General features: G+C 38.0%; 1 protein-coding gene and 1 long non-coding RNA gene across 5 annotated transcripts in view; one reads left to right on the forward strand and one right to left on the reverse strand.

Moving 5' to 3' along the window:
• MACROD2 (mono-ADP ribosylhydrolase 2) overlaps nt 1–16,191 on the reverse strand; it is a 1,930,060-nt gene that overhangs the window by 1,645,258 nt on the left and 268,611 nt on the right. The window lies entirely within an intron of this gene.
• LOC139014475 (uncharacterized) lies at nt 1,138–3,724 on the forward strand. Of its 2 annotated transcripts, XR_011472232.1 has the most exons (3): nt 1,138–1,237; nt 1,876–1,973; nt 3,400–3,724. It is a non-coding gene; the product is annotated as an uncharacterized lncRNA (long non-coding RNA). The 2 variants fall into 2 exon arrangements; XR_011472233.1 differs by lacking the exon at nt 1,876–1,973.

The raw sequence follows: 16,191 nt of genomic DNA on the forward strand, positions 1-16,191 counted from the left end.
TAAACAAAAGCCTAACAGAATTCTCTTTTTAAAATACGTTGTGTAAACCTTAACAATGCCTTACACATACAGTGGGCTTCCTAGACATCTGGTGATCATGCTGCTGCTGCTCCATTTGATGAGGACTCTGTCAAGAACAGTGCTAAGTGTTTTATATATTTTAATATTGTTTAATTCACATAATAATTTTACAGGTAAGAATTATTACGTGTTGTGTGTTTTGTTGTTAATCCTCACCTGAGGATATTTTTCCACTGATTTTTAGAGAAAGTGAAATGGATGGGGGAGAGAGAGAGAGAGAGAGAGAGAGAGAGAGAGAGAGAGAGAGACCAATGTAAGACACATTGATTGCTTCCCACTCGTGTCCTGACTGGGGCTGGGATTGAACCTACAACCCAGGTATGTACCCTTGACCAGGAATCAAACATGAAACCTTTTAGTGCACAGTTGACACTCAAAACACTGGCCAGGGCATTATGTCTATTTTTAAGATGAGCAAATTGAGGCTTTGAAAGATCATGGAGATATTTTATTCATTCAACATTAACAATGATGTATTGAGTAGCTACTAAAAAACTCTTAGGGCTAGGTATACAGCAGCAAACTCAAAAGAGATAAAGATCGCCCTAACCGGTTTGGCTCAGTGGATAGAGCGTCGACCTGTGGACTGAAAGGTCCCGCGTTCGATTCCGGTCAAGGGCATGTACCTTGGTTGCGGGCACAACCCCAGTAGGTGGTGTGCAGGAGGCAGCTGATGGATGTTTCTCTCTCGTCGATGTTTCTAACTCTCTATCCCTCTCCTTTCCTCTCTGTAAAAAATCAATAAAATATATATTTTTTTAAAAAGAGATAAAGATTATAATTGGGGGAGGAAGGAATTCAGATATTGCCGATAAAAACAAGTGAATAAAAAGTGAAAAACTGTGACAAGTGTCATGGCAGGGAAAAAAAACATGGTTCTATGAATGAGCTTAACAGGAGAACCTGTTTAGACTGGGTAGTAAGGGAAAGTCTAAGGCCTGAGGGATAAAGAGTCAGCCATGTGAAGAATGAGGTAGAACATGTTCTGAGCACAGGAAACAGGATGTGTTCAAGATTCAAGCGGGGAATCGGCTTAGTGAGTTTAGGAATGTCAGAGGGCTCAAGTTCAGAGAGCGAGACAGAGGTGAGCTCAGCGAGGCAAGGCTGGATCAGATCCTGCAGGGTCTTGTAGGCCAAGGCCAAGGCCAAGGCCAAGGTAAGAAGTCTGGACTTCATTCTAGTGCAAGAAAAAGCAATTGAAGGGAGTAGGTGGGGGAGGAAGAGGATGAGAATGATGTCTGGGATCAGACTATCAGATATCATTTGTAATAAGGTCACTAGTAATTATGGAGAAGAATTTGTAATTTGGAACAGGATGAAGAGGAGAGAGGGGAAAAGATGCCAGATATATTTTTGGAGTTTTAATGACATCCTTCTTAAAGTTTATAGTTAGTAAGTGGTGGAACAATGCTGATTCTGTCTGCTTCTAAAATTTAAGCTCCTGACCATTCTCTTTAAATAGCAGGAATATTTCTTCAATAACTTTAAAAAGGAGTTTAAGTCCAGAAAAACAAAACACATTATTTTCCTTTCCTGAGATAAAAACCAGAAGACATTTTTAGGATTAAATCTCAAAACATTTTAATGGGGCAAGTGTGAATTTTTCTACCAAGGCCTAAATTCAGCACCTGCCCCATGATGCAGAATAGTGACTTCTGGCCAATATTTAATTGCTGTACATTATCCCAAGAATAACTCCTGTCTTTCAATAAATTTAAACTCAGAATTGGCAGACAAATCTTAGTGTTTACATGCACTACAACACCTTTTCATGATCCTTTTGTGTCTTCTAAGAGCCAGAATGGAGTTGCCACATCACCAAAGCTTTTTCCCAGGCTTGGTGCTCAATTTAAGACACATAATCCATGAATACAACTACCTCATCTATAAAGGTAAAGGAATGCCAAGATTATTTAATGTTTTTTAATAATTAATTATTTTTTAAGAATAATCTTTGATTTGCTGAAATGCTTTATTTGGAGTATACTTACCAGACACATATAAATAGAGACAGGTATTAGAGATCTATGTTTATCCTATGCTTTTAGCCAATAACTCATAGAATCTTAGAGCTAGCTAGAAGAGATTTCATGAATTTTGGTGATGTGTGCTAACAAATCAAAAAATTAATCCCCTCAATGTTTTAAAAATAGTACAAAATTTGAAAAGAAGTTTGTAGTCTAACTGTGACTAGTTTACAGTTTTTTAGTGGAAAAACATGTTACTAGTTTGTGAATCAAAATATGGATCCAACTACTGAGCTGCACACAGCTTATAACACTCACCATGCAAGAGTTGAGGTTACATTTATTATTGTTATTATCTAATATATGAAATATTTCACTTAATAGGTTATCTATATTCCTCATTAAAATGCAAACTCTATGAAGGCAAGTAATTTTCCCCTTGCTGTTTCACTGCTAAATCACTCCAACCTGTAGGATAATGCTGAGCACCTAGCAAACACTCCAAAAAATATTTGTTGGATGAATGAATAGAATGAACGAGCATCAATGGTGTGTCACTATCATCTGAGATAACCTTTGTTAAAGCTCTTTGTAAATTGCAAAGCATTCTACAAATGCAAAGTATTAATCACCATCTTCAGGATAACTAGCATAGACAATTTACTAAGCATTTCACATCCATTACCTCCTTTACTTCCCAAATCACAAAAGAAATGGAAGTTCAAACAGATTATGCAGCCTGCCCTATATTACTCCGTACAAATAGAATTAGAACTCCAAAAAGCAACTTGATTCCAAATGCAAGACTCTTAGCTCCAGGACTCCTGTCTTTTCTATGTTGTTCTCTTTGTTGTGAAATGCTGACCCCAAGTGTACACAGCAAAATATATACTATAATACTCTATTATACTATATGTACAACTGGTATTTGAGATGATGATTATGAGCATTGTCTTTGAAATAGACAGCTCCAGTTTCTGCCACTTACTTGGAATATGGCCTTGGGCCATTTAGCTAATCTTTCTAAGCCTGTTTCACCTTCTATAAAATAGGATAATAATAGGACCTCTCTAATTGTAAGGAATAAATTATATATTTCAAGCTGTGCACTTAACTCATACCTGGTTCTTAGTAAGTGCCAAGTAAATTTATTTTCATCTTTGATGATGAAAAAAGATTTTCCTGGTTTCTGATATTAGAACTGACATTTGAACATAGGGTAACAAAAAGTAGGAAGTAGGGAAACAAGATAAATAGCCTTCTGTGCATTTCTATTTTCCCTCTGTACCCTGCACTGATTTTACAGAAACAAATACTAACAGGGCATACCTCTCTCCCTCTCCCCCCAAAGGAGAAGTGGGTCCAGGACCATATGAAGCACCTGGACCAAAAGTCTCACAGCTGGAGGATGAGGACTCCCCGGGCCACGAGGACACCACGCCAGAGTGTGGAACGTGAACATGTATTCTCCTCCAGCACCCCCTGCACTAATGACACCGTCATTTTCCAATAGGGAGGCAGAGCTGTTTTGTCTTAAGTAATGTTTAATATTATTTGCATTCTTGCTGGGTTGGGGTCTATTTTGTATATTGACCATCTTTTTGTGTATGTGTTTTATTTTTTAATTGGAGTTATTGGGGTGACAACGGTTAATAAAATTATATAAGTTTCAGGTGTACAGTTCTATAAGTCATCACCTGTATATTGTATTGTGTGTTCACCACCCCAAGTCAAGTCTCCTTCCATCTCATGTATAACCCCTGTACCCTCTCCTACTCCCCCCACCCCCCCACCGTGCTATGATCACCATGCTGTTGACCTGAGTTTTGTTTTGTTTGTTTTTGCTTGAGCTTTCTTCTTAATCCAGCATTGCCCTAAGAGAGAGAGAGAGAGAGAGAGAGAGAGATCTATTCATCTACTAGAGCCCTGGTGGGGAGGTGGGCAATGAGGGATGGAAGAGGCAGGGAACCTGGTTGGCCCTGATTGCTGGCCAGGCCTAGGGACCCCACCTGTGCATGAATTTTGTGCACCAGGCCTCTAGTAGATAAATAGATCCCTCTCTCTCTCTCTCTCGCTCTCTCTCTCTCGGCATGCTAATTTTGATTCACATTTAGAAAGAGATAACCTGGATTATACAATTTGGCATTGCACTTAAACAGACTGTGTAGGCCTTGCAGGTGTGGCTCAGTGGTTGAGCATTGACCTGTGAACCAGGAGGTCACAGTTCAATTACTGGTCAAGGCACATGCCTGGGTTGTGGGCTCAATCCCCAGTGGGGACATGCAAGAGGCAGTGGATGGATGATTCTATCTCATTCTGTTCCTGCCTCCCTGATTCCTCCCTCTCCTCCTTCCCTTGCTTCCTGCACCCGCCACCACCCACTACTGGTTCCCCGTTGCAGCTCGGGGCCTGGCTCTGATCAGGCAATCAGGACCTGCCAGCTAGGGGGAGGGACCGGGAGGTTGACCAGCAAGCCCAGACCAGGCAGATCGGGCCTGCCAGACAGGGGAGGGGCCAAACGCCACTTCAGCGGGTGGGTGGTGGGCCGATTGGGGCCTGCTGGCTGGGGATAGGGATAGGGGAGGGACCCGGGAGGTGGGCCACTTGCCCTGAGGAGGGAGCCGGCCCTTGGCCCACAGGGAAAGGGGCCGTGTCTGCTACCACCCACCCCCAGTCCCCCATTCCAGCCCAGGGTCCAGGCCCCTATCAGGCAATCGGGACCTGATGGCCAGGGGGAGGGACTGGGAGGTTGGCCTGCAGGCCCCATCGGTGATTGGTGCATGTGGGCTGGGGGCAGCTCCTGCATTGAGCATCTGCCCCCTGGTGGTCAGTTCACATCACAGTCACCAGTCGTTCTGGTTGTTCCAGTCATTCCATTGTAACAGTTGCTTAGGCTTTTATATATATATAGATTCTCTGGTTTTATAAATAGATTTAAGCAAGACATTACTATTTCCTAATTTATTACCGTAGATGCCAATCTTTTCCAGGTATAAGAATTTAGTTAACGTTTTTCCTCAGATAATTCCTCTTTGAATGTTAACTAATAAATAGACTTAAAGGGTTAGGTCTAAGAGGGGAAAATAGATTTTAATATTAATTATAGTGCACATATTACCTAGAAGAAGTGTGCTAGTTCACAAGCACATTAAGCTTTCTCACCTGCCCAGACAAATTTCACGAGGTCTCCGATCCTTCACCTTTCCTGACAGAGAGGTAGCAGTAAGAGCCATTAAAACCAATTATCACTTCATGGTCATTTTAGGACAAATAAGGGGAGAAAAGAGAAGTAGTTTTAATTAAATATTTAATAAGTACATAAAAGTAATTTTATGTCATTTCAAAGTAAAAAAAAACATTTATTTATGACAAAATGCATATGTGTGTAATATTTAAAGCTCAAATGAAAGAAATTAAGGTAACTTCTTACCAAATGTTCACAAAATATTTAAGTATCTACCAGCTATAGTATCATTTCATATAAAAAAAATATAGGGTTAAGACTATCTTAAAAGGATGCACTGCTAATGGGAATGCAGACTGGTGCAGCCACTGTGGAAAGCAGTATGGAGTTTCCTAAAAAAATTAAAAATGGAACTCCCATTTGACCCAGTAATCCCACTTCTAGGAATATATCCTAAGAAATCAGAAACACCAATCAGAAAGGAAATATGCTCCACTGTGTTCATAGCAGCACAATTTACAATAGCTAAGATTTAGAAACAGCCTAAGTGCCCAACAGCAGATGAGTGGATTAAAAAACAGTAGTACATCTACACAATGAAATACTATGCTGCTGTAAGAAAAGAAAGAACTCTTACCATTCACAACAGCATGGATGGAACTTGAGAGCATTATGCTAAGTGAAAAAAGCCAGATGGAGAAAGATAAATATCACATGATGTCACTCATTTGTGGAATATAATGAACAACATGAACTTATGAACAAAAATAGATCCAATGACATCGAACAGACCACCAAACTTCAGAAGGAAGGGAGGGAAAGGAGGGGGAAGGTAAGTGATCAACCAAAGGACTTTATGCATGCATATAACCAATGGACACAGACACTAGGGCAGTGAGGGTATGCACAGGGGCATAGAGGTGGCCGGGGAGAGGTCAATGGGTGAAAAAGGAGACATATGTAATACTATATGTACCAGTAATACTTTAAACAATAAAGACTTTTTAAAAAAGAGAATATCTTAAAAGAATGTTAATCCTGTGCTCTATAGCAGTCTATAGCAGGCAATAGAATAACCAATTTATTCTTTAAAAATCTTTCTGGCACAGAAATAATTTCAGAATATATTTACTATAATATACTAGAGGCCCGGTGCACAAAATTTGTACACGGGTAGGGTCCCTAGGCCTGGGCAGTGATCAGGGCCAATCAGGTTCTCCACCTCTCCACCTCCCCAGCTCCCCACCTCCTCCTTCCCTTGCTCCCTCAGGACCCCACTGCCACCACTGGTAGCCCACATTCTGTGCTGCCCCCTGGTGGTGAGTGCACATCATAGCAATCAAACTCCCAGTCTCCTGGTCAAACTCCCGAGGGGATAATTTGCATATTAGCCTTTTATTATATAGGATATTTCAAAATATTTTCCAAAATTTAATGTCAACACTGAAGTGTTTTAATGTAGATATTAAATGTAGACATTAAAGTGTTATACAATTATCTTCCAAAAAGCCCAAGAAACTATTATTTTTATTTAAAAAAATACTGAAAAGGTGACAAGAAATTAGTATGTTCAAATATGTCATTCTTTCATATAGTGTAGCAGTTAAGAGCATAGAACTTTGGAGTTGAGCAAACCCAACTTCAAAACATACTGGTTCTACCACTTACTAGCGAGCTAACTCTGTACAAATTACTTAATCTCTCTAAATTTGTCTTTCTAAACATTTCTTTATAGGTTTGGTAAAGAAATTTAAAGTATACGAAGTGCTGACTATAGTAGTGCCTGACACATTAGTAAGTATATAGCATTTGGTGGCTATAGGCAATATATTCCAAGGGTTAATTGTGCAAATTCTGAAGACCTACTTCTTAGGTTCAAAGCCAAAATTTCCTACTTGTTACTTATTTGGCTTGGGGCAAATTGTTTCACATCTCTATATTAACATTAGTAAACACACAAAAAACTACAAGAGTATCTTGCATATGGTAAGTGCTCAATAAATGATAATTTTAAAATTGCTTCAACTGAAGTTTCTCAGTAACTAAAATTTAAAGAGCATATCAGAGCAATTTTCTCTTCTGATATCTGAGTTGACTAGCATTAAAAATAAATGAACACCATCAATTCAATCTATATCCATAATCTTTCCTATATGCAAATATGCAATTATATTGATCATGTTCCCAGTACAGACTCCCTAGTTTCAGGTTTCCCAGACCTGCCTAATGATACAAATCACCCAGAGATTGTAATTGAGCAGGTCTGGGTGGGGCCTTGGAATATGCATGTATAATTTGCTTCCCAGGCGAGTCCTACCCTGAATCAGTTGAAGTTATACCCACCCACAGAACCTGAGAGGAAAATCTAGTAGTCACATACCAGAACAGAATTAGTGTTTTAAGTATTACATAAGAGAAATGAAAATGTTAAAATATTTTTTATTCAACAAACATTCTTTTTGAGTATTTACTGGTAATAAATATTTACTGACCATATATTACAGTACACTGCACAAAACAGTACAGAGGGAGTTAAGTGGAAAATAGACCTATTGTTAAAAATTAACATTTTCGAGGTGAGAGTAGCAAAGAGAAAGGAAGAGCATCCTTGGCAAAAAAACTCATAATTACACACTGTTTCTCCTGAGGGCTTCAGAATTTACTGGGACAAGAGTCCTGTTGTTAAGAAGCATGGCTCTTCGAGAAGTCTGTTATAGTTATTTATGACACTGCTGCTATTGTGAATGAGCTAACAGAGCTAATAACTTAAGAACATTCAAATAACAAATTCACTACAAAAGTAATTTAAAGGGTATAACCATTTCTTTTCTTGACCCTCGGAACATTAATTAGTATTTAGAAAAAAATTATAGTTTATCTTTTATGAGTAAAATTAGCACAAACTAGGATCTGTGAGCAACTTCCACAACTGAGGGATATGGAATCTACTTCCTTCTAGAAACACAAGCATAAATGATTATGTAGGGAAACCCAAGTGCAGTAACACCAAAAATAGCACTACTATCATTCTACTGAATGTAGAACACATAAATTATAGTATAGCAAATGTGTGTATGTTTCAACATAATATATCATTAATTACATTACCCCGTGTGGTCAAGAATTACTGTTTAACAGTATAATCATTAAGTAACTCTCTATAATCTCCTGGCTAGAGAATTTCTAGTTACTTGCATGCATTTGGAATAAAATGGATTTAAATGCAGTCATTATAGCTATTCAAATATTACTGGTCCATAGGAGCAAGAGCTAAAATAAAGCATCTCATAGTATTACTTTAAATATGATACAAGGGAGCAGGCACAAAACTTCAGATTTTTCAGTTTTTCACTGCCCCAAGGATTAGGAAAATAGAAAGCCACTTAGGACAACTGAGTGCTCACTGCTGAGTGGTGAGATGATATGTGGATTTTTTTCTATTTACTTTTCTGATCTTCCACATTTCCAATAAAAAAATAATCTTTTCCTGACCAGGGAAAATAATTCCTTTATTTAAGAATATTATCTGAGAGATCAAATTTATTTGAATATTACAGTAAGGCCATTAAAAACTTTGTCCTTGAAGAGGTTTAATCATGTTCCTCCTCAAAGAAAATTTGTCTTGAGTCCTCCTCATTTTGTTCAAAAACTAATAATATAAGAAATAATAATAATATACCAGTACTGAATTTCCATGTGCTACTTCCAAATGTAAGTTTCAAAAGGATGGTTTACAGTAACAATGCTAAGTGATAACAGTTTCATGGGTACTCCTCCTAGTCATCTGGTGTGTGGGCCAAAGAAACCCAGTAAGGCCTGGTGAATGAAAAATGCTTACCCTCTCTGGGCAAAAGGAGAGCCATACCCTGCTAGTGGGTTGTCATTAAGAGTACAGGACTTAACCATGTATGGACTTTTATTACCCATCCTTTGCCCTTCTAATCTCTAATTTCTCATTTACTCCATCACCATTTCTTTCTTTCCTAATCTCTCTTTAGCTTTGGCCTGTCTCCACAACCAGTTCCTTTAGGAGGCACTGGAAGGTATTGAATTTAAAAAGAGACAACTGTAGACAGACCTTGGACTATGTGGGGAAGATCTATGCAGCCTCCCCTGCAGACAAAATGGGCACTTCTCAGAGCTGATTCACAATTGATTTGTTAAGGGATACTTCATCTGTAAAATAGCTTTAGTCAATGTTCCTGGAGCCTTTTTCAATTTTTTTGGAGTGCCACACCAATAAGCTTGGTCTAGTTTCCCTGACTTAATGCTGTTTTAGAAGGCAATAAGGATCCACACACCAAAGAATTCACCATGAGTCTTTAAAAATAGTAACACCCTCTGATGGTGTTACTCTCACCTCACAAATGTTGATTTTTAACAATAGGTCTATTTTCCAATTAATTCCCTCTGTATTGTTTTGTGCACTGTACTATAATGTATGGTCAGTAAATATTTATTGCTGGTAAGTACTCAACAAAATGTTTGTTGAATAAAAATATTTTTAACATTCCCATTTCTCCTATATAATACTTAAAACAATAATTCTGTTCTGGTGTGTGACTGCTAGATTTTCTCCACAGGTTTTGTGGGTGGGCACAACTTCAACTGATTCAGGGTAGGACTCGCCTGGGAAGCAAATTATATATGCACATTCCAAGGCCCCACCCCAGACCGGCTCAGCCACAATCTCTGGGTGATCTGTATCATCAGGCAGGTCTGGGAAACCTGAAACTAGGGAGTCTGTACTGGGAGCATGATCAGTGTATAGTTGTATATTGGCATATCGGAAAAGTTCATGGATGTGAATCAGAAAGCACCTATCAAGGTGAATTCTGCACAACAGTCTGGACAAAGTAAGATGATGTAATAAGTAAGTGCTCACTGCAAGATTTCAAAGAACATATTCCTCCAAGAATCAACACATGGGAACTCGGCAATGCCTCATGCAGAGCACTCTGAGGTCCTCAAACTGAAAGCTGTTTGCTTTGGGTTCATAGAGTGCAGAAGCAACTTAGGAGGCAAACGACATAAATGCCATCACCACATTCCAGTCCAGAAGTTTTTATTACAGTAAGTTTAGCTCAGGGCAAGCTGCCTCAATCAGCACATTGTGATGGCAAATACACTGACTGTAGTTTCTTCTAAGCGGTTTATAGCACTTGGGTTGTTTTTAAGAAGGATTCATGAAACAGCGCTAATCAACACTTTATAGTTAGAGCCGCTAGATGTAACACTCACAGTTGGTATGCTTTAATTGTTAAAATTGGTTGCTTTCCAGATGAGCACAGTTGATTTTAACTTTCCGTAAAATCATTTAAACTGACATGACAGATAACCCTTACCCCTCCACCACCAGCACCATCCCTTGAGATGTAACTCAATTGTTAGAAAAGAGAAAAAAAAAACTAGAAATGAATATAAATAACAAAATATTTACCAAAATGAGTACCAGAAGCAAAGTCAAGTAAGAAAAAATGTTTTCCAAAAATTTCAAAGACCTTTGGCAATGTTGAAACTTATATAGACTTATTAAATGAAATCTTCTGAAAGTTGGAAAATCTTGGTTCTCTTCCCATCTTATTGTTGTGATCTTCTCACATATTAATTTACTAACCTCAAATTTCATAGTTCTAAAAGTATCCTGACAATTGTTATTCTAGACCAGGGGTGGGCAAACTTTTTGACTCGAGAGCCACAATGGGTTCTTAAACTGGACCGGAGGGCCGGAACAAAAGCATGGATGGAGTGTTTGTGTGAACTAATACAAATACAAAGTAAATATCATTACATAAAAGGGTACGGTCTTTTTTTTTTTTAGTTTTATTCATTTCAAATGGGCCGAATCCGGCCAGCGGGCCGTAGTTTGCCCACGGCTGTTCTAGACTATGTCCAAAAGACAGTTTCTCAAACCAATAACACCATAATTAGTAAAATTATATTTTAAGTGAACAGATGAAGCCCAGACCATCCCACAATTTCACTTTTTTAAAAGCCATCTTTCCTCATCAAACCCCAAAGTGAAAGAAAACTAAAGGGTAAAAAAAAAGTGCCTGTCTCTTATCCACCCATGTTATCAGTTTAGGACAAGATACAAGTGTCTTTCACTTTCCCCAACCAAAATTCAGGACCACAATGCAGAGGTCCCTTTGGCTTTTGAATCAATACAAGATTTCAAATTTTATGTCAACTTTATTACATTAATGGGAGGACCATTCATTCTCAAATTACACTAAAGTTTACACTTACACTTTACTTCCCACTCTGGTTGTAAAATCCCCTTCCTTTCTTCTCAATAGTTTTTGTTTGTTTGTTTGTTTTGTGGTGTGTGTGTGTGTGTGTGTGTTTGTGTGTTGGCTCTGGTCCACGGACCACACTTTGAGTAGGACTAACTAGCTAGCTTCCGGCTGCAGCAGTCAATATCCAACTCAGGTCCAACCAATTAGTGATATTTGCTTCTCTAGCTTAAATATCTGTGGGATTTTGGCTAACTGGCAATTCTTAAATGGCTGCAACAATTTTAAGGCCTTCTCCTCAAATGACCTTCATCTTATCAACCTAATCAATTTGAGGAGATTAGAAGATGAAGACATTAGAGACATCTTCACTCTCAGTCTCTCTGCTCTTTAAGATCTAGATGCCTCCTGTTTTGCTCCCCTATATGACTTTCCCTTAGAAGACAAGAATTTTGGCCTATCCCCATTTGAGAATGAATTGCTGGCTTGAAAATACTTCAAATGTCAATTGTCAGTTGCCTTATCATGTACAGTTTACATTTGATCATTTCTGTAAGGCATTTAACAATGTTTAATTATATCCTCCAGGACCATATGAAGGACAATAAGCTTCATAGTAATATTATTAGGTGGACTAAGTAACATAACCTCCAAAATTGTTCAAGAACATCCTGAAGAGAGGTCTCTAATAGCACCTCATAGGACTCTTTCCTGGAGCTGAAATTTTTCAAACACTTTATCAATACTTATATCAATTTATCAAGAGCTTAAATAATGGCATGTAAGACCTTCCTAAAGAGAACTGTATCTTAGAGATAGAATTAGTATGTTTAATGGCAGCAGATTTCAAATTCATGCATTCATACAAGAAAGAAATTATTGAGTGATTGCTATGTGCTCAGTGGCAAATCCTGGGCATATAAAAATAAAAAAATATAATGCGTCTTCAAGAAATTTATAACCTAGAAAAAGTGACAAAGAAACAAATTATTATGCTGCAATGTAGAAAGTACTGTAATAGAGAAATGCGCACATGATTATTAAAAATAGAAGTGCTACCTGACTCCCACTGGGAGAGTCCAGGAAGATTTAGGATGTGAAGATAAAGATATCACATGAGCAGTTGTTCATATAGGTCTGTCATTTGGGACAAATACATGACCTGAGATAAAGATTTAGGGGAATCAGAGTATTGGTGTTCATTAAAGCCATGGGTATAGAGGAGATAGGTCTAGAAGATCATACAGGAAAAAATAAGCAAAGTCAATAGATGGAATCTTGAGGAATAGCAGCCACTAAAACCTGAGCAGTAAAAGAGAGATACCCAAGAAGGAGACAGAACAAGAGTACCTTACCAATTCCCTAAATGTTGTAGTTCTTGGGGTTGTTTTGTCAGCCCTATTTTTCTATATATGCATTCTTCTCATCTATTCTTTTGGTTCCAATTACCATTGATAATATGTTATTATTTTCTGCCACTTGAGAGGCAAGGTCATGTTCTAAGAGTGAAAAAGCAGAATTAGACAGGAACTTGAGAAAAAATGATGAGGTACACTGGGGAATTCCACTCAACAATTCTGTGTTGAGCAATATGACAGGCCTTAGTGTATGTACATGGTGGGATATGGCAGTGAAAAAAAAACAAGTAAGAAAAGGGGTAACCTCATCAATTCCCTAAAAGCTTTAGTTCCTTAGAGTTCTGTTCTATGTCTTCTTCTCTGTCTATATACCCTACCAAATAGTCACATCCATTCTTTTGGTTATGTAATGTGTATATTATAATATGTGGATGCAAGCCTCATGAAGCTTACATTCTAGTGAAAAATGGGCAGAGAATAATGAAATAACAACAGCAATTTATCTGGCAAATGATATGAAGAAAAATAAGATAGAGGAAGGAAACATAAAATGAAGAGACCTATATTTTAGATAGAGTAGACAGGAAAATGTTGAGGAGGTGATAAATTTGAGCATAAAGCCAATTAAAGTGAGAGAGCAAGTCTGCATCTGTATAGACTAGAGCATTGGTTTTTAACCCTGACTGCACATTAGCATCTCCTGGGAAGTTTTTAAAACAAAAAGAATTCCTGGGTCCCACCTCTCAGAAATTCTGAATTAATTGGTCTGGGATATGGTCTTGGCACCAGAATTTTTTTTGAAAACCCATTTATTCTAATGTATAGCCAAGATGGAGTGGAAGAGCTTTAGACAGATGTAATTACAAGTGCAAAATCCCAGAGGGAGGAGCAATGCTTAGAGTCTAGGAGAAAAATATGGGCCACTAACTCAGCACCATTATTCAAATAAAGATTTGAATAATGGTGCTGAGGATGAGCAAAAGTTTTAAATTTTAAAAAAAGTATTAAATTTTGTATTTATACATAAAAACACACACACATACAATTTTGTGATTTTCAAGAGCAGTACTTAGCAGCCTAGAGGTAGGATTGACCCAGTCCTAGGAGTTTGGATAATAAAAGAAAGAATAACAGATAATTCTTAAATAATGGGCTATTGGGTATAAACTGATGCAAGAAAGAACTGAAGCCAAAACTCAAGGAGAAATGGGAGGGATGAAGTGACAGAGGGTACAGTGATGTCTTCAGACAAACCAAACAAGGTGAGTGTGGGGAACTCAGCTGACCACAATTCCAATATGAGCCAGAGGCATATGATGTCTATTAAATATCCTAAGGCAATCTTAGACGTATTTTAAAAAGTAGTGGTTGGCCCTGGCCAGTGTGGGTCACTTGGTTGGAGTATTGTCCCATACACAGAAAGGTTATGGGTTCAATCCCCAGTTGGGGGCACGTATGGAAGGCAACCAATCAATGTTCTCTCTCACATTGATGTGTGTGCATTTTTCTCTTTCTCTTTACCTCTCTTTAAATCAATAAGCATGTCTTTGGATGAGGATTAAAACAAATAAATAAAATAAAAAGTAGCAGTTGGCCTTCATTAGATAATCACTAACTTCCCTTCTGCCTATAGAATGAATATTCACTTGAACTTGGGAAAGTAAAATCAATCCATAATGGAAGGAAGTAGCCTAATCTGCTCTGAGCTGAGCAAAATGTTTGGAATATAGTATGTTCAGTTCAGATGAGCCATTTTATGAGAGACTCTGATGAGCATAGAATGTCTAAAGATAGCCCATAAGGAAAAATAATCTGGAAGTCATTTCTATTAGGAATAACAGTCTTTTTTTTTAACCTGGTGAGTATGATGACCTGAAAGTTCACATTCATAAGTATAAGAGAGTAGAAAAGGTCTCAGGCATAATGGAGGAGTTCCTATTTCTTTATCTTAGCAGTAAAGTGGTACAGAATAATGAATAGACTCAAAATGTGGTCATTCTGGTAAATGTTAAAAGGCTGGAGTTATAAAGCTAAGAGGTCACAGTATTTCAAGGGGCACTAATGTAGATGCTGAATTCATACAAAAGAATCATAGAAGGGACCGTGACATAACTGGCCCCTATATTTCATTAGAAGACTCTCAATGCACTTTATGAATAAGCCCCTGTATGTTTCTAATGGGAAATTTTGTTCTGACTAATATGTCTTTTAATGTATTGGGGGCTGTCAGATGGGGGGAAGTGGAGAAGGGTGTCAGGGAGGCTGATCTCATTAAGAAATATTTGAAACTACACTAAATTGGAAGACTATAAACATTAAAAAGAAACAAGTTTGATGTATATTAAGCACCAACTATATAGGAAACATATCGGTTGAAAGGCTCCTCAAATGGTGCAGTCAGCAAGATGGAAACTCAATGATTAGGAAATAAATACATGCATCTTGTTCAAAACCCATTTCTTCAGTAAATGAAAGTCAAATAGGGCAAAGATGAGTGTGAAGTCCTACATCTTGAGGATGACTTCTCTTCTGGACATTGAGCACCACTGTGGCTTTCCGAAGAGCATATAAGGAATGTGACCCCTGAGGATGTGACCATTCCACCCCGAAAGCAAGCTCTGAGACATGGTGGAAGCTGGCAAGGTCTGTCTGTAGCCAGAGTCAGGCAGAGAAAAAGATCCATTGATCACTTCGGCCGGCCCTTGCTTATTTCCTGAAGCCTTGGGCATTTCCAATGGGAAATCGCTGGTGGGATATAATTTGAGATAGGCACAAAAATAGATTTTATTGCAAAAAAATGTCCCATAGCAAAGCTGTGTTACTCTAAATAAAGAAAATTGAAAAGATAAGTTCTCCATGGAGTTCAATTCACTATCGACATGTTCTGCCCTTACCTTGACTAAAAGCCAAGTAAACGGTTCCACCTCTCCACTGACCTATAGGGAAAGGGCTTCGGAGTTAGGTTACTTACCACCTCCTTTACTGAATGTTTAACAACACTTCAGGGGGCACAGAAGAAATAAATGCATTCTACCAATTTTTAAGATAATCTCCACATTAGAATTCTAATGTATGTAAAAAGGAATAATAAAACTTTAAAAAAAAACTTATGCAAAAAAAACTTTAATCCTTTAAAACATCAATAGATTTAGTAAGGATATTAAAATACTCAGGTAAAGCAAGTTGCCAATTTCAGATGCTTCGTCAGTATCAGATCTCAAGAAATAACATAATCGTATATCTTTTGATATCTCTCTGCGGTAGGCAGAATGCTAAGAAACGTCTCCGTTGCCTTTCACCGTGTATAATACCCTCCCTTTAAGTGTGGGTGGAAGTGAAATCAGAAAACTTCCAAGCCAGAGAAG

This window comes from Myotis yumanensis, unplaced genomic scaffold (assembly GCF_028538775.1).
Source record: "Myotis yumanensis isolate MYYU_CA2020_CCGP unplaced genomic scaffold, mMyoYum1.0.hap1 SCAF_7, whole genome shotgun sequence".
Classification (NCBI taxonomy): domain Eukaryota; kingdom Metazoa; phylum Chordata; class Mammalia; order Chiroptera; family Vespertilionidae; genus Myotis; species Myotis yumanensis.